Here is a 23,228-nt window from a genome sequence, read left to right as displayed (position 1 = left end):
CCAAAAGTTTGTCACCATCCTCCGCCTGCTCCACGGTGACATGCAAGGCGTGATCCTGACCGACGGATCCACCACAGACCCAATCCACGTCCTGACCGGGGTCAAGCAGGGCTGCATCATCACGCCAACCCTCTTCTCGATCTTCCTCGCTGCAATGCTCCATCTCACACTCAACAAGCTCCTCGCTGAAGTGGAACTAAACTATAGAACCAATGGGAACCTGTTCAACCATCGGCGCCTCCAGGCTAGATCCAAGACCGTTCCATTCTCTGTCGTCGGGCTACAGTACACGGATGTAATGAAGGGGACGTGCAGACCAACCAGGAATTGGCGTGGAATTTATGGAAGCGAATTCTGATGAGGCGGTTGTGGACCGCCCTTGCAGAATGCTGATTAAGTGCCTGCCTCGTCTGTCACTGCTGCTGCTCCTGTTCCTCCTCATCCTCCTCCTCGTCCTCCTCCTCCTCGTCCTCCTCCTCCTCGTCCTCCTCCTCCTCATCCTCCTCCTCGTCCTCCACCTCCTCATCCTCCTCCTCATCCTCCTCCTCCTCATCCTCCTCCTCCTTATCCTTCTCCTCATCCTCCTCCTCGTCCTCCTTCTCCTCATCCTCCTCCTCCTCATCCTCCTCCTCCTCATCCTCCTCCTCATCCTCCTCCTCCTCGTCCTCCTCCTCATCCTCCTCCTCGTCCTCCTCCTCCTCCTCCTCCTCCTCGTCCTCCTCCTCCTCCTTCTCCTACTGCTCTTCCTCATCCTCATCCTCCTCCTCGTCCTCCTCCTCATCCTCATCCTCCTCCTCCTCCTCATCCTCATCCTCATCCTCATCCTCGTCCTCGTCCTCGTCCTCCTCCTCCTTATCCTCCTCCTCATCCTCATCCTCATCCTCATCCTCCTCCTCCTTGTCCTCGTCCTCCTCCTCCTTATCCTCCTCCTCCTCCTCCTCATCCTCATCCTCATCCTCGTCCTCCTCCTCGTCCTCCTCCTCCTCCTCCTTATCCTCCTCCACCTCCTCGTCCTCCTCGTCGTCCTCCTCCTCCTCGTCCTCCTCCTCCTCATCATCCTCCTCCTCGTCCTCCTCCTCGTCCTCCTCCTCCTCCTCCTCATCCTCCTCCTCCTCGTCCTCCACCTCCTCATCCTCCTCCTCATCCTCCTCCTCCTCGTCCTCCTCCTCCTTATCCTCCTCCTCATCCTCCTCCTCCTCCTCCTTATCCTCCTCCTCATCCTCCTCCTCGTCCTCCTCCTCCTCATCCTCCTCCTCGTCCTCCTCCTCCTCCTCCTCCTACTGCTCCTCCTCATCCTCATCCCCATCCTCGTCCTCCTCCTCATCCTCATCCTCATCCTCCTCCTCCTCCTCGTCCTTGTCCTCCTCCTCCTTATCCTCCTCCTCCTCATCCTCATCCTCATCCTCCTCCTCGTCCTCCTCCTCCTCATCCTCCTCCTCGTCCTCCTCCTCCTTATCCTCCTCCTCCTCCTCATCCTCATCCTCGTCCTCGTCCTCGTCCTCCTCCTCATCCTCCTCCTCCTCGTCCTCGTCCTCCTCCTCCTCGTCCTCCTCCTCCTCATCCTCCTCCTCCTCGTCCTCCTCCTCCTCCTCCTACTGCTCCTCCTCATCCCCATCCTCCTCCTCATCCTCATCCTCGTCCTCGTCCTCCTCCTCATCCTCCTCCTCCTCCTGCCCCTCCTCAGCCTCTTCCTCCTCTTCCTCCGGAGGTGGTGGAGCTATGCCTGGTGGCAATGGCTACACCCTCACGATTGTCAAGTTGTGCCGATAGTACCAGCCAACGATGAAAAGGGACACCCGCTGTGCCGAATACCTCCCGAGCAGTCAACGCAGCGGAACCATTGCTTGAGCACTCCAATGTTCTGCTCAATGAAATTCCTGGTGGCAGCATGGCTCTCATTATATGAGTACTGGGCAGGAGTGTTGGTGTTGCGAAGGGGAATTAATTATGAGCCAGGTGGAGAGTGGATAGCACTTGTCTCTGAGTGGTCAGCTGCGAGCTTGACGTGGTGGCTGGAAGAGAGCTGGCACAGGATGAATGCATCGTGGCTGCTGCCAGGGTAGCGGGCATTGACAGTGAGGATTCGCGTGTGTGATCACATTAAGTGAGTGGTAGCCTTTGCTGTTACGGAACACCTCAGGATTGTTATGCAGTACTGCAAAATGATGTGGGTGCAGTCAATGGCACCCTGCACCATAGGGAAGCCCGCTAACCTTGCTTGTGCTGCTTCTGCCACTAAACTCATGGTCTACAGGGCTGTAGTAATAACCGCCCTTCTGTATGGCTCAGAGACATGGACCATGTACAGTAGACACCTCAAGTCGCTGGAGAAATACCACCAACAATGTCTCCGCAAGATCCTACAAATCCCCTAGGAGGACAGACGCACCAACATTAGCGTCCTCGTCCAGGTCAACATCCCCAGCATTGAAGCACTGACCACACTTGATCAGCTCTGCTGGGCAGGCCACAAAGTTCACATGCCAGACACGAGACTCCCAAAGCAAGCGCTCTACTCGGAACTCCTTCAAGGCAAACGAGCCAAAGGTGGCCAGAGGAAACATTACTGGGACACCCTCAAAGCCTCCCTGAAATAGTGCAACATCCCCACTGACACCTGGGAGTCCCTGGCCAAAGACCGCCCTAAGTGGAGGAAGTGCATCCGGGAGGGCACCGCGCACTTCGAGTCTCATCGCCGAGAGCATGCAGAAATCAAGTGCAGGCAGCGGAAAGAGCGTGCGGCAAACCTGTTGCACCCTTACCCTCAACCACTATCTGTCCCATCTGTGACGGGGACTGTGGTTCCCGTATTGGACTGCTCAGCCACCTAAGGACTCATTTTAAGAGTGGAAGCAAGTCTTCCTCGATTCCGAGGGACTGCCTATGATGATGAAGCACCATAGGGGAAGCCCGCTAACCTTACATGCCCATGCTGCTTCTGTCTGGTGTTACGGAATGAAATGTATTCTCTTCTCCTTCTGTATAGAGCATCTGTGACCTCGCGGATGCAGCAATGCACGGCAAACTGGGAGAAGTTGGAGATGTCTCCTGTTGCACACTGGACGGATCCACTGGCGTAGAAGTTGAGCGCGATGCTGACCTTGACTGCCTCTGAGAGCCGTCCTCACCCTGGTCTGAGGCTCGAGGTCTGGTTGCAGCAGATGGCAGAGCTCTGTGAGCACGTCCTTGCTGAATCACAGCCTTCAAACACACTGTTCCTCAGTGAAATTGATGTAGGAGAATTGCTGCTGGAATACCCTGGGAGGGTAAGGTCTTCTGTTGAGAGCCCTGTTGGGCCTCCTCCCTCTGGTCACATGTTGCAGTCTTTCTCTTGCCTCAGTTGCCTCCCACGGTGACACTGGAGCGGGAGGTCCACTTCCAGCACAGCCCCCATGAAACTATATAAATGTTGGAGTTTCAAATCTGCCCTCAATGAAAGTCAGGAATCTTTCAGAGCCACAACACTCCTTCAAATGCAAATTGCTCAAAATCGGTCGAAACGCCTGTCTGCCTATTTAAGATCAAGAAGGAAGCATTATTCACCGATTAGCACTTCACCGGATGCTGGCGCCTTTGAATAGCGTTCCTCCAGCTGACATCCGACTAAAACCCGACTGCTGACGCTGTTGTTGCCAGCACCAGGCGCTAAACCAGGGAGCGAGGGCCAATTTTTGTTCCAGGGCGCTACCGGGTCACTGCGCACGATGATGACTTCAGCATCGCCTGTGAAATAGCGCGGATCGCTACGTATTACCGCCGCTGCAAAACCCCCTGCCGAATTTAGCGGGAGGAGCTGTTCCCGCAGCGCCCAGTCGTAAACTCACTTGTGCCCCGGGGCGCTAATGGGAGGCACAACGGAGCCAAATTTCGCTCCCTAAATAAATAAATAACCAATACTAGATCACTATATAATTGAACGCACATCCAACAGAATCTCATGGCAATCAGCTATAACTTTTTTTCACCACCTCCAAAACAAAATCGCTAGGAAAGTAGGATAGAAACAGAAACATAGAAAATAGGTGCAGGAGTAGGCCATTCGGCCCTTTGAGTCTGCACCACCATTCAATAAGATCATGGCTGATCATTCACCTCAGTACCCCTTTCCTGCTTTCTCTCCATACCCCTTGATCCCTTTAGCCGTAAGGGCCATATCTAACTCCCTCTTGAATATATCCAATGAACTGGCATCAATAACTCTCTGCGGTAGGGAATTCCACAGGTTAACAACTCTCTGAGTGAAGTTTCTCCTCATCTCAGTCCTAAAAGGCTTACCCCTTATCCTTAGACTATATCCCCTGGTTCTGAACTTCCCCAACATCAGAAACATTTTTCCTGCATCTAACCTGTCCAGTCCCGTCAGAATTTAATATGTTTCTATGAGATCCCCTCTCATCCTTCTAAACTCCAGTGAATACAGGCCCAGTCGATCCAGTCTCTCCTCAAATGTCAGTCCTGCCATCCCAGGAATCAGCCTGGTGAACCTTCGCTGCACTTCTTCAATAGCAAGAACGTCCTTCATCAGATTAGGAGACCAAAACTGAACACAATATTCCAGGTGAGGCCTCACCAAGGCCCTGTACAACTGTATTAAGACCTCCCTGCTCCTATGCTCAAATCCCCTAGCTATGAAGGCCAACATGCCATTTGCCTTCTTCACCGCCTGCTGTACCTGCATGGTAACTTTCAATGACTGATGTACCATGACACCAGGTCCCATTGCACCTTCCCTTTTCCTAATCTGCCGCCATTCAGATAATATTCTGCCTTCATGTTTTTGCCACCAAAGTGGATAACCTCACATTTATCCACATTATACTGCATCTGCCATGCATTTGTCCACTCACCTAACCTGTTCAAGTCACCCTGCAGCCTCTTAGCGGCCTCCTCACAGCTCACACCGCCACCCAGCTTAGTGTCATTTGCAAACTTGGAGATATTACATTCAATTCCTTCATCTAAATCGTCAATGTATATTGTAAATAGCTGGGGTCCCAGCACTGAGCCCTGCGGCACCCCACTAGTCACTGCCTGCCATTCTGAAAAGGATCCGTTTATCCTGACTCTCTGCTTCCTGTCTGCCAACCAGTTCTCTATCCACATCAGTACATTACCCCAATACCATGTGCTTTAATTTTGCACACCAATCTCTTATGTGGGACCTTGTCAAAAGCCTTTTGAAAGTCCAAATACACCACATCCACTGGTTCTACCTTGTCCACTCTACCAGTTACATCTTCAAAAAATTCTAGAAGATTTGTCAAGCATGATTTCCCTTTCATAAATCCATGCTGAGCTTCCAGTAGACCAACAAAGAAGTGAATGCAGATTTCAACTGGACAATCAGGGAATTAGATTATCAGGCATTATCAGTCTGTGGACTGTCACGAAATTGGACAGAAGGTTCTCCTCTAGATCAACACTGAAAACAACCGTGTAACTAGCACCGCCATAAAAATAACATAATCAACACGGTCACTGCATACAGAGGGCACTGTGGGCAATTCCTTGTTTCCCAAAAACATAAACACTTGGGAAGGAAAAGTACACAATGGCACTAGTGAACCTAAGAGGTCTGAATATGACTATCATTCCAATATTGTACTATTATCCCCGGTCAGACCAATTTACTATGGTGCTCATTCTAAATAGCTTAGACTGAGCAACTGCAACAAAATGAACTCACTTCATGAAACTCTCACAGCTATGGTATATAAGAGCAAAGAAATAGAAACAGTTCAAAAGATCGGCAAGTAATTAACATACGACCATGAAAAATGGAAAGAGAATATTTTAAGTAATGTATTAGTAACTACCCCCACTGGAAAATCCTGCAACCTAGAAAAGTCGGTAAAGTTTTCTATACACAAAATGCCACAAAAAGCAAACAAACAAATTTATATCTCAACCAAAAGCAGACTGTACATGAAAGTCAGAATGGATCTGTGTTTGCATATTTTCAAAATAATTTGATATTGCAGCATATATCAAAAGCACCTTTTATGAAACCAGGAGATGAAAAGTCCAGGAGAAACATAAGCAACATTAGATCACATGTAGCTTTGAAAACCAAGTCCATCCTGTGCCATTCATTTCATTTCTGTTTATACATACACCATCATTGTAGGCAGTCCCTTGAAATCGAGGAAGACTTGCTTCCAATCGAAAAGTGAGTTCTCAAGTGACTGTACAGTCCAATTCTGGAATTATAGGCCCCAAGTTTCCACATGATTTGCTCCTGATTTTTAGGAGCAACTGGTGGAGAACGGAGTATCTTAGAAATCGGAATTCTCCACATTTAAGTTTTCTGCAGTTCTAGTCAGGTAGAACAGTTTCACTTTTGAACATATTTTTTTTTTCAAAAGGGGGCGTGTCCGGCCACTGACGCCTGATTTGAAAGTTTCCACAGTGAAAACGTACTCCAAACTAACTTAGAATGGAGTAAGTGAAGATTTTTGTAGGCTTGAAAAAACCTTGTCTACACATTAAAAAATCTGGCGCAGGTTACAAATTAGGCGTCCGGAACGAGGTGGGGAGGGGGAGGAGGGGGGGGGAAGGGAAGTCATTACATTCTACAATAAATCCTTAGTTATACTTATACAAATATTATACAAATAAATCCAACCTGAATAAAAATTTATAAGCAAAGAAAAGATTAAATAAACCATGTTCCTACCTGTGTGAAAGTGCTTCAGGCAGGCCTTTCAGGCAGTGGTTTGCCGTCGGGACCGACCGACGTCAGGGGGAGGGAGGGAGAAGGCTGCAGGAAGCCTCAGTACTTGAGGCAGCCGTTTGCCGTCGGGCCCGACGGACGGCAGGGGGAGAAAGCTGCAAGGAGCCTCAGTGCTGATCATGGAAGGGCAATGTGGTTTTATTAAAAAATGTTGAAAATTGAACAGCTACAAAGAATTTGAATAGTCTCACAGTCTATCACAGTCTATCTTTAATTACAGAATGCACTCCCTCACCCTCACACACAGAAATATCAAGAAAATTAAAATACAAGCCTTTGCAAGGGTTCAATAAACAAATTTTCACTTTTTCTGCAGCACTTTTTAAAATGGCCGAGTACCAATGTTTCCTTCAGACTGCGCGTGCGCGAACGCTCCAACGCGCACGCGCAGGCTTGCCGGCACGAAAAAACTCATTTAAATTGTACCCGCCCCCTCCTACTTACAAAATTGCCGCGATTGGTAGGTTCCGCCCCCTGGGCGCCGCGCCAAGCAGATAATCGAGCTGCAAAGCGCTCGAGAACAGCGCGTTTTTTTTCAGGCGCTGTTTTCGGCGCGAAAAACGGGCGCCCAGCTCGGAGGGGCGCCTGTTTTGCCGCGTGTGGAAACTTGGGGCCATTGCCTCTGTCACAGGTGGGACAGACAGTCGTTGGAGGAAAGGGTGGGTGGGGAGCCTGGTTTGCCGCACGCTCCTTCCGCTGCCTGCGCTTGTTTTCTGCATGTTATCGGCGACGAGACTCGAGCTGCTCAACGCCCTCCCGGATGCTCTTCCTCCATTTAGGGTGGTCTTTGGCCAGGGATTCCCAGGTGTGCAAATATGCACATTTTTATCAGAAAACAATGAACCATATGTACAGGCAACTCTCGATTATCCGTACACGGATCTAACGGAGAACCCGCTGCAACGGCACTTTTAAAAATTGTCGTACACGTGAATATCTCGATCAGCTCAAGTGTCAATTACACATAAATTGACTCAGGCGTGCACTCCTTTCTCACTTCGCACAGGCATTAAATAATTGTCGCACACGTGAAAATCTCCATCACTTCAACCAGCAAGCACACATTATTAAAACAGGCGAGGACTTCATTCTAACTTTGCAACTGCCACACGCGTTGAGAGCAGTTCAAGCAGTTGGGTGCACAATTTAAAATGTCTTGTGGAGGCACTAAAAGGAAACGAAAGGTATTGTGCATTCAGCAGAAGTTAGAACATAGAGATTGAAGTAAAAGAAAGGAAAACTTGGGCACATGCTGAAGAGGCAATGAAATATGTTGTAGGTTTCTTTGAGGAGAATTCTCATTTCACTTCTCACGAGGTCCTGCAAACTCATATCATCCACAACATTTTAATGAAGAACAAAATGAATTCATTTAAACAAGCAGATATAAGATCGCTATATTAAAAATCAAGCTCAGTTTTAACACTTTTAACTCTTTTAACATAATAAAATAATTTATAATTTCGAGACGATATGAATCCATTGTCATGTATTTTATTATGTTCATGCCATGATAACACAAACTAAGTTTTCGTAGTTGGTTCTTTCAACGTCAAGTTTCAGCTCTGAGACGTGCACTCGCCTTAGCGGCAAAATTGTTTACCTGGAATAGCCCAATCCTCGAGGGACCCGAATAATCGAGAGTTGCCTGTATATACAACAATATTGACTAATCACCCTTGTGCAAACCCTTACCTCCCCTCGCAACACTGCCTTTTCCTATTCTACTGCTCCTCCGCACTGTGTCCCCTGTGGTTGCGGCATAGCTGGTGGAAGGCTGCTGTGTATCAGGGCCAGAGACTACAGATGGCCTTGACCAACTCTGGGCCTGGAAGGCCCGGCTGCAGACTGCATCACCTCAGGGTGGGCGGCGGCAGTGTGGGCTGGCTGGGTGACCAGCAGCGACTCGTGCAATGGCGGAGTGTCAGTGGTGGGATCAGGAATGCTGTCGTCCTGAGAGAGGACAGCAGGGTCCTGCTCCACTGACCCACTGCCAGTCCCCCGGGGCAGCACCTCAACATCCCTACCAATCTGCTGGAGCACAGATTGGTGGTCTGCTGCGACACCATGAGATCCCCGATCGATTGTGGTGGACCCAGTGCGATGGCAGCAGTCAGAGCTTGTGAGGTATCCAGCTGAGACTGCATGAGAGCAGTCTGAGTTTCAATGCCAACACTCATTCTCTGCATTACAGCACTAAAACATTGTGTGGCTTCCACCTGCTCTGCAATGGAAGCTGCCACATCACCCATGACACGCGTCATGCGCTCTAGGTCCCCACGATCTCTCTGGGAGTCCTCCACCATCTGTAGACTGGAAGTGATGGGCTCCATGGTGGAGGCGGACTCCTCCATTTTCCTTACCACTGCCGACAGGCTCTGGGGACCCTTGCCATTGCACCCATCATGTCAGAGTGCATCACCCTTGTTGTGAACGCTTCCCCATAGAGGTCCTCATCTGAGTCTTGTGTGGCAGAACTCATGCGTGAATCCTCCTTCCGGGGAGCTTGCCCCCAAGGTACCCTTTCTCCTTGACCTTGCTGCAGCCCACTCGTCCCCGGTGCATCACCCAGTGCAGACCCTCTACTAAGCTAAACCTCGAACAAACACATAGTGCCAGTCTCTGAGGTGGTGCCTGCGGATGAGAGATACAGTGACGTTTTGGTTCTCCTCCTCCTTCTCCTTCGTCACTCTCATTGGGGGTGGATCAGGGACAGGCTGGTAATCTGCTGGCTGATTATCTGAAAGCGTAAAGGCACAAGACTCACCCTAAAGTGAGGGCAGTGGGGCAGGAATGGAGCAAGGAACGCAGACAGTATCAGGAGCTGGAAAGTGATAAAGCTTTCCGATGTGAGGGGGAAGTGGGATGAGAAAAGGAGAGGGGATGAAGATACCGTTGTTGCCCACAAAGGGCTCGACGTCGCTGATGGCCAAGGCGCCCACCACCTGCTGCCCAGTGAGTCGCAGCACTCGCTCCTCGAGGTCTGAGAGCTGCTGGAGCTGAGCATGAGCCCTGCCTGTCCTCTGCTGCTCCCTCCGATTGTGGGCCATCTTGGCCTGCAAAACAAAGGAATGTGTGTGAGCCAGAGTCCAGCTATGTGTCTGGGTGATATACCTATCGTCGTTGAATAGCTGTGAATGTAGGCAAGGTGTGAGATGAGGATGTGAGTTTGATTAGGTGCAGATGTTTGGTGTGTGACTGGTGCTTTGCACAGTGTGCACAGACAGAGGTTTAGATGCTGGTATGCAGGACCTCTTGAAGCATGTACTCACCTTGACCACCCGACTGAGGTCATTGAACTTTTCACGGCATTGTGTCAGGCTGCATTCCACGACACAATTGGCCGAAACCTCCTCGGCCACTTCCCTCCACATTGCGCTGAAGACCTGGGGTAATAGCCTCATTCCACTTGCTGGGAACAGCACTTCCCTCCTTTGCTCCAATGCTGCCACCAATGCCTCCAATGTGGCTTCATTGAACCAACGAGCTCTCTCCCTTGGATTTGAATTGGGAGCAGCCAGAGCCATGAGGTCTTTCAGGTTGTCTCAGGTCGACCAGTTGCAGGAATGGTGAAAATAAGCAGCTGCAGATTGATATAACCTCCCCTTTAAGAGCTGGAATGAGCCAGTGGGAAGGATTGAAGGATGATTGCTGAATTCAAGTCACCTGAAATCTGGTAATGCTCTGGTGGTAGCACCCTTATAGTGCCCCACCGAGGTTATTAGTGCTTGTTTTTCCACCCGTCCTCCTTCCTGGGGCGGTAAAGCCTAAATTAGAAGAACTTTAGAATCTTTTGTGCTTGGCGTTAAATTTTCCCCCTTAAACTTTAGACTCACAACTATCTGAATTTTGAATGGCCGCAATCCAATGTCTAAATTAATCCAAATGCTCATTCCAGTCCGTTCTCCACTGAATTTGGGTTTCTTCAGACTTTGAGCTTGAGTTCTGTTTTAAAGTTCCAAAATTTGAATTAAATATTGTAACAGCAACACTGGGTGTTACAATGGTGACAGTTCACAGCCTTGCTGTTAGTATGGATTTAAACACTCTTAAGGCCTTTTAAAGGAGTTTCTATTGAATCAAGGAAGAGCCTCACTACACTGTATTGCGTTTTCTGATCAGACAGATCACTTGCTAAAGTTCTCCGCTACCATCTCCACTAGACTTTCAAAGAGTCTCAGGAATGAAATACTTGAATAGTGCTAATACTAATTTGATTGAGTTTTTTTTTGATGAGGTAACAGAGAGGGTTGATGAGGGCAATGCAATTGATGTAGTGTGCATGGATTTCCAGAAGGCATTTGATAAAGAGCCACATAATAGGCTTGCCAGCAAAGTTGAATACAAGGGCCAGTGGCAGCATGGATACAAAATTGGCTAAAGGAGAGTAGTGCTGAACAGTTGTTTTTCGAACTGGAGGAAGGTATACAGTGGTATTCCCCAGGGTCGGTACTAGGACCACTGCTTTTCTTGATATATATTAATGATTTAGACTTGGGTGTATAGAGTACAATTTCAAAATTTGCAGATGACACAAAACTTGTAAGTATATTGTAGAGTGCAGATGATAATGATAGACTTCAAGATGACATAGGCAGGCTGGTAGAATCTGGACATCCGGCAGATGAAATTTAACGCAGAAAAGTGCAAAGTGATACATTTTGGTAGGATGAAAGCGGAGAGGACATATAAACTAAAGGGATTGCAGGAACAGAGAGACCTGGGAGGTTTTGTGCACAAATCGTTGAAGGTGGCAGGGCAGGTTGAGAAAGCGGTTAAAAAAGCATTCAGGATCCAGGTACTTAATAAATAGAGACTACATTTCCAGATTTTCGGCAGGTTTGTGACCGAGCTTTCGCTGTGATTTGACCCTCCGTGGCGAAAACCCTGTTGCAAAGCCCGGGCGGGATGCTCGGTAGCTGTTTGCGGCGGTGCGCCAACATGTAATGCCGCGGATTGCGTTACCATGGGACTTTCAGCACTCTCCCGACCTGATCGCCGTGCCCAGAATATCGGCAGGTCAAATCTGTCAGTGCAGCCCTGCCAGCAACGGTAAGTATGAAAACCTGCAAAAAAGGTAAGTTAAAGTTATTATTTTTTAATTCTTTTTCAGTGAGTTGTTAGATAAGGGTTTTGTGAATGTTTTTGGAAAGTTTTTTGCAATTTTTTTTCTTCCCCTCCCAAGGCCTCTATCACAGCGCAAACGACCACGGACTAAAGTTGCCGAAACTCGCGTTTTGCATCGCGAATAATCGTGCAACATCTCCTTTACCGATGCAGATGTAAAGGCCAAAAGTTCAGCCTAAAAACGGTAGCACAACGTAAACGTTAATTTTCACATATCGCGACCGTTTTCGCCGAAAAACACCGAAAGCTGAAAAGCCAGTCCACATAGAGTACAAAAGCAAGGAAGTTATGATGAACCTTTATAAACCACTGGTTCAGCTTCAACTGGAGTATTGTGTCCAGTTCTGGGCACCACACATTAGAAAGGATGTGAAGGCCTTAGAGAGGAGGCAGAAAAGATTTACAAGAATGGCTCCAGGGATGAGGGACTTCAGTTTCGTGGCTAGTCTGAAGAAGCTGGGGTTGTTCGCCTTGGAGCAGAGAAGGTTGAGAGCAGATTTGATAGGGGTGTTCAAAATCATGAGGGGTCTAGACAGAGTAGATAGAGAGAAACTGTTCCCGTTGGCGGAAGGGTTGAGAACCAGAGGACGCAGACTGAAGGTGATTGGCAGAAGAACCAAAGGCGACACGAGGGAAGACTTTTTGGTGCAGCGAGTAGTTATGATCTGGAATACATCGGATGAAAGGGTGGTGGAGGCAGATTCAATTGTGGCTTTCAAAAGGGAATTGGATAAGTAACTGAAGGAAAAAATGTTGCAGGGCTACAGGGAAAGGGAGGGGGGGTGGGACTAGCTGAAGTGCTCTTGCAGAGAGCCAACAGGGGTTCGATGAGCCGAATGGCCTCCTTCTGTGTTGTAACCATTCTATGATTCTAATATTCAAACTAAATGCTCGCGTTGTCAGACCTTAAATCTATTTGCTCCATGCTGCTACATCTGAGTTTCCTGGTAATAATTTTAACCTCAAGAACAGGTGTGTTTGGGTCGAGTGAGAAGTTAAAACTTAAACATTTTTAATCCCGCTTCAAATCCACCCACGTCCGGTTTTAATGGAGGGTGAGGGGGCGGGTGACCAGTCCGTTCTCAGGAGGCGGTAACATCTTTTAAGGATGCTGCGTGCCTCCATTTTAAAAAGATTTTTAACTTTAACCCATTCCGGCAGGGTCTCACATACCTGGGGAAACCGGGCAGGTAAATGGGGGCGAGAAGGGTCTTCAGTTTCACGACCCATAGCTGCTCGAGGTTGCCCACTACGACCGTCTGGTATCCTCAATCGAAGATCAGCAACGTTTCACTTCCCAAACCGTCATCATCATAGGCAGTCCCTCGAAAAGTGAGTTCTTAGGTGACTGAACAGTCCAATGCGGGAATTGCAGTCTCTGTCACAGGTAGGACAGACAGTGGTTGGAGGAAAGGGTGGGTGGGGAGTCTGGTTTGCCGCATGCTCTTTCCGCTCTCTGCGCTTGGTGTCTGCATGCTCTCGACGATGAGACTTGAGGTGCTCAGCGCCCTCTTGGATTCACTTCCTCCACTTAGGGCGTTCTTGGTGTCGGTGGGGATGTTGCATTTTATCAAGGAGGCTTTGAAGCTATCCTTGAAACATTTCCTCTACCCACCTGGGGCTCGCTTGCCATGTAGGAGTTCCGAGTAGAGCGCTTGCTTTTGGAGTCTTGTGTTGGGTATACAGACTATATGGCCCGCCCAACAGAGCTGGTCGAGTGTGGTCAGTGCTTCAAATCTGGGGATGCATCTACTTTGAAAACACTTCACAGGAGCACTAGGATAGGTAACCAAATGCAGACAACAGGTACCAAGTGTTGTGTATCTGTAAAGCATGCACTCCCATGTTCCGCCACCAGGGCGCATCCCCTGCAGTCCCAAGGGACCCCAGCATCCCTTGGGAGCACTGTATATAAGCTGGCCCCAAAGGCCTGTTAGTCACTCTGGAGTGTCTTAATAAAGACTGAGGTCACTGTTACTCTAATCTCCCTGTGTGCAGTCTCATCTGTGTTAGGAACACAACAACTGGCGACGAGTACACAAATCCACCGCAAAGATGCAGCAAACTGCGGGCATCTTGGAGAAGTTCTCGGAGGGTGAGGACTGGGAAGCCTATGTCGAACGGCCAGACTAGTGCTTTGTAGCCAACGAGCTGGACGGAGAAGGAAGCGCTGCAAAAAGGAGAGCGGTCCTCCTCACGGTCTGCGGGGCACCGACCGACAGCCTCATGAAGAATCTTCTGGCTCCGGTGAAACCCACAGATAAGTCGTATGAGGAGCTGTGTACAGTGGTTCGGGAGTATCTTAACCTGAGGGAGAGCGTGCTGATGGCGAGGTATCGGTTCTATATGTACCAGCGATCTGAAGGTCAGGAAGTGGCGAGCTACATCAGCGAGCTAAGGCGACTTGAAGGACAATGTGTGTTTGATGTCTACCTGGAGCAAATGCTCAGAGATTCTGTTGTATTGGGCATTGGCCACGAGACCATCCTACAAAAACTTTTGACTGTAGAGAGACCGACCCTCATTAAGGCCATTGCGATAGCACAGGTGTTTATGTCCACCAGTGATACAACCAAACAAATCTCTCAGCACACAAGTGCTAGCAATGTTCATAAATTAACTGGAACTGTGTTTGTGAGCAGCAATGTACAGGGCAGAAACCACGAGTCTGCAACTGCCAGCAGGCCTCAGGTGACCCAGATGACTCAGAGTCTGCAACAAAGGATGAATGCAAGGCAATTCACACCTTGTTGACATTGTGGAGGCTTCCATTCAGCCTATTCATGCCACTTCAAAAGGTATGTTTGCAAGAGCTGTGGAACAATGGGGCACCTCCAACGAGCTTGCAGACGAGCTGAAAGCTCTGCAAAACCTGCTAACCACCATGTGGCAGAGGAAGATTGGTCCATGGTGAATCAAAGCAATTTCGAGCCTGAGAGAGAGGAGGCAGATGCTGAAGTACACAGGGTGCACACATTTTCAACAAAATGTCCACCTATAATGCTAAACGTAAAATTGAATGGCTTACCCGTAGCCATGGAACTGGACACTGGCGCTAGCCAATCCATCATGAGTAAAAAGATGTTTGAGAGACTGTGGTGCAACAAGGCACTCAGACCAGCCCTGAGCCCCATCCACATGAAACTGAGAACATACACCAAAGAGCTTATCACTGTCCTGGGCAGCACCATGGTCAAGGTCACTTACGAGGGCACGGTGCATGAACTGCCACTCTGGATTATCCCGGGCGATGGCCCCACACTGTTTGGAAGGAGCTGGCTGGGCAAAATCTGCTGGAACTGGGATGACATCCAAGCGCTATCACATGTCGATGAGGCCTCATGTACCCAGGTTCTTAACAAATTTCCTTCCCTTTTGAGCCAGGCATTGGAAACTTTTCCGGGGCGAAGGTACAGATCCACTTGGTCCCAGAGGCATGACCCATTCATCACAAGGCGCGAGCAGTACCTCACATGATGAAGGAGAGAGTGGAAATCGAGCTGGACAGGCTGCAACACGAGGGCATCATCTCCCCAGTGGAATTCAGCGAGTGGGCCAGCCCGATTGTTCCAATACTCAAAAATGATGGCACGGTCAGGATTTGCGGTGATTATAAAGTAACTGTTAATCATTTCTCGCTACAGGACCAATACCCACTACCTAAAGCAGATGACCTATTTGCGACGCCGGCAGGAGGCAAGACGTTCACCAAGCTTGAACTGACTTCGGCCTACATGACGCAGGAGCTGGAGGAGTCATCGAAGGGCCTTACCTGCATCAACACGCACAAGGGACTATTCATCTACAACAGATGCCCGTTTCGAATTCGGTCGGCTGCAGCGATCTTCCAGAGAAACATAGAGAGCCTACTCAAGTCGCTACCACGTACGGTGGTTTTTCAGGACGACATATTGGTGACAGGTTGGGACACCGTCGAGCACCTACAAAACCTGGAGGAGGTCCTCCAGCGACTGGATCACGTAGGGCTGCAGCTGAAGAGGTCGAAATGTGTCTTCATGGCAACAGAAGTGGAGGTTTTGGGGAGAAAGATCGCGGCGGAATGCATTCAGCCCACAGACGCCAAGACAGAGGCTATCAGGAACGCGCCCAGGCCACAGAACGTCACGGAGCTGCGGTCGTTCCTGGGACTCCTCAAATATTTTGGTAATTTCTTACTGGGGTTAAGCACTCTCTTAGAGCCCCTACATGTGTTATTGCGTAAAGGTGAGAACTGGGTATGGGGAAAAAAAACAAGTAATTGCTTTTCAGGAAGCCAGAAAAATTTTATGCTCCAACAAGCTGCTTGTATTGTATAACCCATGTAAAAGACTCGTGCTAGCATGTGATGCGTCGTCGTACGGAGTCGGGTGTGTATTACAGCAAGCTAACGATGCGGGGGAGGTTGCAACCTGTTGCCTATGCCTCCAGGAGCTTGTCTAAGGCCGAGACGGCCGACAGCATGATTGAGAAAGAGGCATTGGCGTGTGTGTTCGGGGTAAAGAAAATGTATCAGTACCTGTTTGACCTCAAATTTGAGCTGGAAACCAATCATAAGCCCCTCATATCCCTGTTCACTGAAAACAAGGGGATAAATACTAATGCCTCAGCCTGCATACAAAGGTGGGCACTCGTGCTATCAACATATAACTATACCATCCGCCACAGGCCAGGCACCGAGAACTGTGTGGATGCTCTCAGTCGGCTACCAATGTCCACCACGGGGATGGAAATAGTGCAGCCTGCAAACTTGTTGATGGTGGCGCAGCCTGCGGACTTGTTGATGGTCATGGAAGCATTTGAAAATGATAAATCACCTGTCACAGCCCGCCAGATTAGAACTTGGACCAGCCAAGATCCTCTGCTGTCCCTAGTAAAAAACTGTGTACTGCATTGGAGCTGGGCCAGCATCCCCGTTGAAATGCAAGAACTAATCAAGCCATTCCAGCGGCGAAAGGACGAGCTGTCCATTCAGGAAGACTGCCTGTTGTGGGGTAACCACATAGTGCTACCCAAAAAGGGCAGGCAGACGTTCATCTCAGATCTCCACAGCACACACCCGGGTATAGTAATGATGAAAGCGATAGCCAGATCCCATGTGTGGTGGCCCGGTATCGACTCTGAATTATAGTCCTGGGTACAGCAATGCAGCGTGTGTGCTCAGTTGAGCAATGCACCCAGAGAGGCACCACTAAGTTTGTGGTCCTGGCCCTCCAGACCATGGTCGAGGATCCATGTCGACTATGTGGGCCCGTTTCTCGGTAAAATGGTGGATGCTTTTTCAAAATGGATTGAATGTGAAATAATGTCGGGAAACACCGCCACCACCACCATTGAAAGCCTGAGGGCCATGTTTGCCACCCACAGCCTACCTGACATATTGGTCAGTGACAACGGGCCATGTTTCACCAGTGCCGAATTTAAAGAATTCATGACCCACAATGGGATCAAACATGTCACCTCGGCCCTGTTTAAACCAGCCTCCAATGGGCAGGCAGAGCGGGCAGTACAAACAATCAAACAGAGCCTTAAACGAGTCACAGAAGGCTCACTCCAAACCCGCCTGTCCCGAGTACTGCTCAGCTACCGCACGAGACCCCACTCGCTCACAGGGGTGCCTCCGGCTGAGCTACTCATGAAAAGGACACTTAAAACCAGACTCTCGCTGGTTCACCCAACCCTGCATGATCAGGTAGAGAGCAAGCGGCAGCAACAAAATGTAAACGATGGTCGGGCCACTGTGTAATTGATCTGACTGACCCTGTGAATGTGCTAAACTATGGACATGGTCCCAAGTGGATTGCAGACACGGTGATAGCTAAAGAAGGGAGTAGGATGTTTGTAGTCAAACTAGACAATGGACAAATTTGCAGAAAGCACCTGGACCAAACGAGGCTGCGGTTCACAGATTGCCCTGAACAACCCACAGCAGACACCACCTTTTTTGAGCCCACAACACACACTCAAAGGATCAACGACACCACCCCGGACCAGGAAATCGAACCCATCATGCCCAACAGCCCAGCAAGGCCAGGCTCACCCAGCAGCCCTGCAGGGCCAACAACACACCAGCCCAGCGAGGGCACAGCCAACACACCAGAACAAACATTTGTACCGAGGCGGTCCACCAGGGAAAGAAAGGCGCCCAACCGCCTCACCTTGTAAATAGTTTTCACTTTGACTTTGGGGGGGCGTGATGTTGTGTATCTGTAAAGCATGCACTCCCATGTTCCACCACCAGGGAGCGCATCCCCTGAAGTCCCAAGGGATCCCAGCATCCTTTGGGAGCACCGTATATAAGCCGGCCCCTAAGGCCTGTTCCTCACCCTGCAGTGTCTTAATAAAGACTGAGATCACTGTTACTTTGACCTCCCTGTGTGCAGCCTCATCTGTGTTAGGAACACAACATCAAGGACTTGCATAATGGTGATTCTTCATTGTTTCTGATAACTATTCACACAGATGGATTTGAGATGTTGGATAATTGTTTTTGTTTGTTCTGGATTTGGTGTTTATATTTGTAGCGACGTGAAGGTAAGACCCATGAGGCTGGACTGAAGGAAGGCAATCAAATGGTGGTAGTAAGGAGGGTGGTAATAAGGATTGTAGGACTCTTGATGTATTGGAGATGCGAGGGATGGTTTACGTGCTCTTCAATGAACTTCTGTCTGAGCTCAGGCAACAAGGGCTGATAGTCGATGCTGCCCCTCCACTCCCTCCTGCTGCACTTCTTGCTGCCTAGTTGGTGCTACGGACTTCAGTTACTGTTATTAAATGCTTCAGATGAATGCTAAATATTCCATATTTACTACCCAAATATGATGTAACTTTATGTCAAATTCTTTCCTGTTTTCTCATTCCCCCCCCCCTCCAAAAATGAATCCTCATATATCATCAGACGGTCTTCAAATAAATCTTTAATGTACAGTGTAACCTGTAGTCTCCCAGAGCTCTAAATTCACAAATCAGGATGTAGGCAAAGACCTAAGGACTAAGGTTCCCAATGAATGTGTAAGTGAAACATTAGCTTTGATGAGCCATGTCTTGTCTCGCTCTAAAGTACATTATTTTAGATTGCAAGCTTTTTTTCCTATAAATTTGCATCTGATATCTTGAATGAGCAATTTGCTGATACTGCTAACTGCCTTCCATAAAAGTACTCCTGTTTAAGATCTATGCTAGTTGCTGTCGACCAATTCACTGCAACTTCAGTATTCACATTTCCTGTCTCTTTGTTGCCAGGAGCTATTGTGGATAGCTTTGGAGAGTACAAGCACATGTACTATGCCTGTGGAGACCTCATGATGTTTTCTGGCATTTACCTTTTCATCTTGAACTATATTAACTATTGGCTCCTCAAGGAGAGGCAAAGCAACAGCAAGAGAAAGGAGTTGAAATGAAGGATGCAACTTCTTTGAAGAATGTGAAAACAACAAAATAACAAGTGATGAAGAAAGAGATGAAGAGAAACTTGAACCTCTTCAGTTGACAGCAAAAGCAACAGAGATAGCGGAGACTGAGCAGGAAGAACAACAGGCCAACCAGAGGATAGTGACAAACTATCTTTTAGCAGTCCAGAAGGAAATTAATTTGAAACTAGTTTGCCAGAGTTTTTAAATACCACTTTCCTTTTCCTAACTAAATTTGCAGCAATACAAGGCTGTTGTCCAATCAATGTATTCCACTATTATCCATTTCATCAACATTCACTATATCTTGTATGGAGGAATATTAGAGCCCCATAATGAACATATTTTGAAGATCACTGTTGGTAGTATCTAGCTATTTTGCTCCATACGATGTGCTCTAACATACGACAGTGTACCTCCAGGCCCAGATTGAAATAGACACGATCGTGTAGAAATTCCAGCTGATGAAGTTTGCTTCAGAATACTTAAAGCGTTATTCTACAATATGTGATTTTATATAGTTATTAACTCTTTTAAAATAAATGGGTTAATGTCTGCATCAAAATAGATGCATAAGGATCGATGTTCCCTTTAAGCTGCATGGCCGCACAGCGCTCCAGGGATCCCGCACAGCCAACTTGCCAGTTTTTCAATGTGAAAACCGCGAATGCACGATATTTTGAATGGCCTGTGCAGCTACTTAAAGGGTCCACGCGCGGCAAAATAAATTACAGTGGTAAGGATGTAGCATGAGTGTTTTAAGAATTTGTATCTGATAGTAAATTCTATCTTTATACTTCTGCCATTGATCCACATTTACACTCCTTGGGGGCAACATTCTAATCTGCCAATCGAGGATTCGGGTGGAACGCTGGTTTTCCACCCCCGTTCAATTTTATAGTATTGTAAAAGCGGGATGCCACCCGATCTCGGGGTTTTCCCGCCCAGAGAGTTAGGTTAAAACTACTCCCTATACTGTTGTTAAAATATTTCAAAGTCTTTCCAAGTCCTAAATGTGATGTTTACAGGCCCGACCTGTGAAAATTGATTTTCAAAAAATCAAAACGGAATAATTCTCTTACCCTTTGATACTGGTGAGTGTGTAATATCCTGGGGGGCAGTGGGGGGGGGGGAGATTTGTAGGATTTGTCAAGTAATTTTCCATATTTTCCAGAGATGTTACAATTTACTGCCGTTGATAATGATTAAGTTACATTCACAGAATATAAATGCGAAAGATTATAGTTTAGGAATAATAAATAAAACTTGCATGAACATGTATTCCATTGCTGGCTAACAAGTTTCTGTATTAGCCGTAGGGTTTAGATTTGCTCACCACATGGGTCCTAATGTAATGTAACTTTGGTAGAAGTGGAACTAACCTCATAACATACACACACTGAGTCATGAATGTGAAAGGTATCTGTTGAACAGTGTGGTGTGTTGGAGGTCTACTGGTATTCTTGTATTTATCTATAGTTTAAAAATGACTACTTATGTCCATGAGTTGTATAAATGTCATTTCACAATGGGAGATCTGTTAGTGTTCTATTTAAAAATGCATTTTTTGTGAAATGCATTTTAAAATGTTTTAGGAAAGTATTTTTGTCTCCGATGAGCACCACTTGTAAATGGGTCTGTTGCCAAGACCATGTGACACAATAGGCTCGCCATCTGACATACAGATTGTTATGTATTTAACCCCTTGTAACCTGTATCAGACCACCACCAGAGGACCTACCTGTTGGAGTCCCAAGGGATCGAAGCATCCCTTGGGATCATGGTATATAAGCAGGCTACCCACGAGGTACCTGCACTCTGGAGTCTTATTAAAGGAGCTAAGGTCACACTTGCTCATCGTACACAGTACTCAGTTTAATCCTTTATTATGAACGCATCACAGATGGTCATCCAAAGAAACAAAGAGCACAACATGAATCAGGTCAGAATGAAACACGATTGGTGTGTAGAAGGGATGAGGGAATGCATAAGGTAAAATACAACAACATCAGGGAAGGGGAGGCAGGCTTGAGAGCAAGCTACCATGAATAAAGATGACTTTTTTTTTCTAATTATTTTTAGATTATTTTTAGTTCCGTGTAGGATTGATATTTATTTTGAAGCTAAAACAGTGTCCTTGGCATGTCTATTTGTTGAAGAGTGTGTTGTGTGGGACTTGCTGGAAGTTTACAAGGTGCCCTGTGATAAAATGCTCTTGTGTTGCTGCAGACAGCACAAATAAAGAATTGTTTGATGCTTGCTATGTCCATACCGTGCAGACTACGGCAAGCCATGGGGTGGAGGCGGGGGGTTGGTGAGTGGAGAGATTTATGCATCTTTTAATTGTTTTAAATATTGTTCCTTCTCATTGTTATCAACATTTATTTAATTTTGTTCTGCTACTCATGTGAGTCTCTTTTGGTTATCATTCTAGAAATATGAGAATACTGGCTCTAATTCTTTTAAAATATTGAGACAGGAATTGCCAGATGGGACTACCGAACCACCTCAGGAGAGAGGGGTAGAGGAAGAGGACGAGGAGGAGGACAGGGTCACACAGGAGGACGAGGGCGAGGAGCCTGGCGATGAACCCATGCCACCACCCACCGTGACACCACAGCGGAAGCCTTGTGGTGCTTTAGCAACGGCAAAACTGTTACGTCAGCAGCTCATAAATGAACGCTTTGCTTGAACGTTGAGAGTTATGTTTCACTCTTGTACGGCCATGTATGTAACCCTTACAATGATTGTTACCCCTCATTTTCCAGAAATGAGTGAGATTCTGCACAAGAATGGTTCAGTTGAATAAAATCTTTTTATAAATGTTGTAATTTGAAATTAACTTTTAACAAGTTTTAATAAAATAAATAAAATAATAACTAATTGTTTTCAATGAAAATTTTACAAAACAAAACATTATCAACAACCACCAACAACAACAGTAAAAACACTAACCGCCATCCGCCTAGGATTCTACCTGCGGCCGTATTTCCCAGCGCCTTTCCTTCCTATCCCCCCTGACCCTTGACCCTGCCCTCCTCCTCCCGCTATCAATACCCCTGGCCCTGCCCACATCGGGACCAGAATGTTATGCAGCAGAGCACCTCGAGCGTGACTGCTGGGAGGGGAGGGGAGGGGGGCAGTGCGATATGTGTGGGGTCTGGAGAAGAGAGGCGTGTTGATGACCCGTCTTCAAAGTCGGAAGAAAGTACTTCCGACGATCAGGTGCTGTCGCCATTGGCGGTATGGCATCTTGGGATGCAGTGCCCTATCCCAGGACCATTGATTGCCGCATAGCATTGGCATTGACGGTCTGGGTATTCTCCCTCACCACCGCAATCAGCTCCGCCATGTCCTCCGATTGACGGGCTGCTAAAGCGGCGACGTTGTCAGACAGCCCACCAACGGCCTGGAGGAGCTCTCGACCCACGTCAATGCTCATCCTGGACAGTCCCACCATGTCCAGGTTCGCCTCTGCCTGTCGCGAAACGCTCCCACCTTGCCGGATCAGCTAGCGCGGATTCAGCATGGGGGTCGGTGTGTGCCACTGCATTCTACTTGGTCCTGCCTCCTCGGACCGGAATCCATGAAAGTTGAATTCCGATGAGGAACCGGTTGCCGCAGGTAGAAAGGACCCTTCAAATCCCGCCACCCCTCCCTCCTCCTCCCCCATCACCACTGTCACAAAGTTTTAAGGAGCATTCTCCTCTTCCTCAACCATCTCTTCCACCGTCTCTTCCACCACTGTCTCTTCCACCGTCACTTCCTCTAATAACTCCTCAGTGGGGGGGGGAAGGGGGGGCAAGTGGCTCCTCCTGTGCAACTGTAAAAACATTAATAGTTAGCGACAGGGGAGGGGAGGGGTCAGAGATGACATGAGTGCAAATAATTTTGCGCATGCTTATGTCAAGGATCAAACCGCTGCATCATTTATTACCGAGAATCATTACATGAAACTATCA

The 23,228-nt window shown here is 47.9% G+C and overlaps 1 pseudogene; it reads left to right on the top strand.

The window, feature by feature from the left end:
- LOC139276744 (monocarboxylate transporter 2-like) overlaps nucleotides 1–19,257 on the top strand; it is a 105,396-nt pseudogene extending 86,139 nt beyond the window's left edge.
- Nucleotides 19,258–23,228: the final 3,971 nt, after the last annotated feature.

The sequence above is a fragment of the Pristiophorus japonicus genome, chromosome 12 (assembly GCF_044704955.1).
Source record: "Pristiophorus japonicus isolate sPriJap1 chromosome 12, sPriJap1.hap1, whole genome shotgun sequence".
NCBI classification, from domain to species: Eukaryota; Metazoa; Chordata; class Chondrichthyes; family Pristiophoridae; genus Pristiophorus; species Pristiophorus japonicus.
This window is presented reverse-complemented; position numbering and strand designations above follow the sequence as displayed.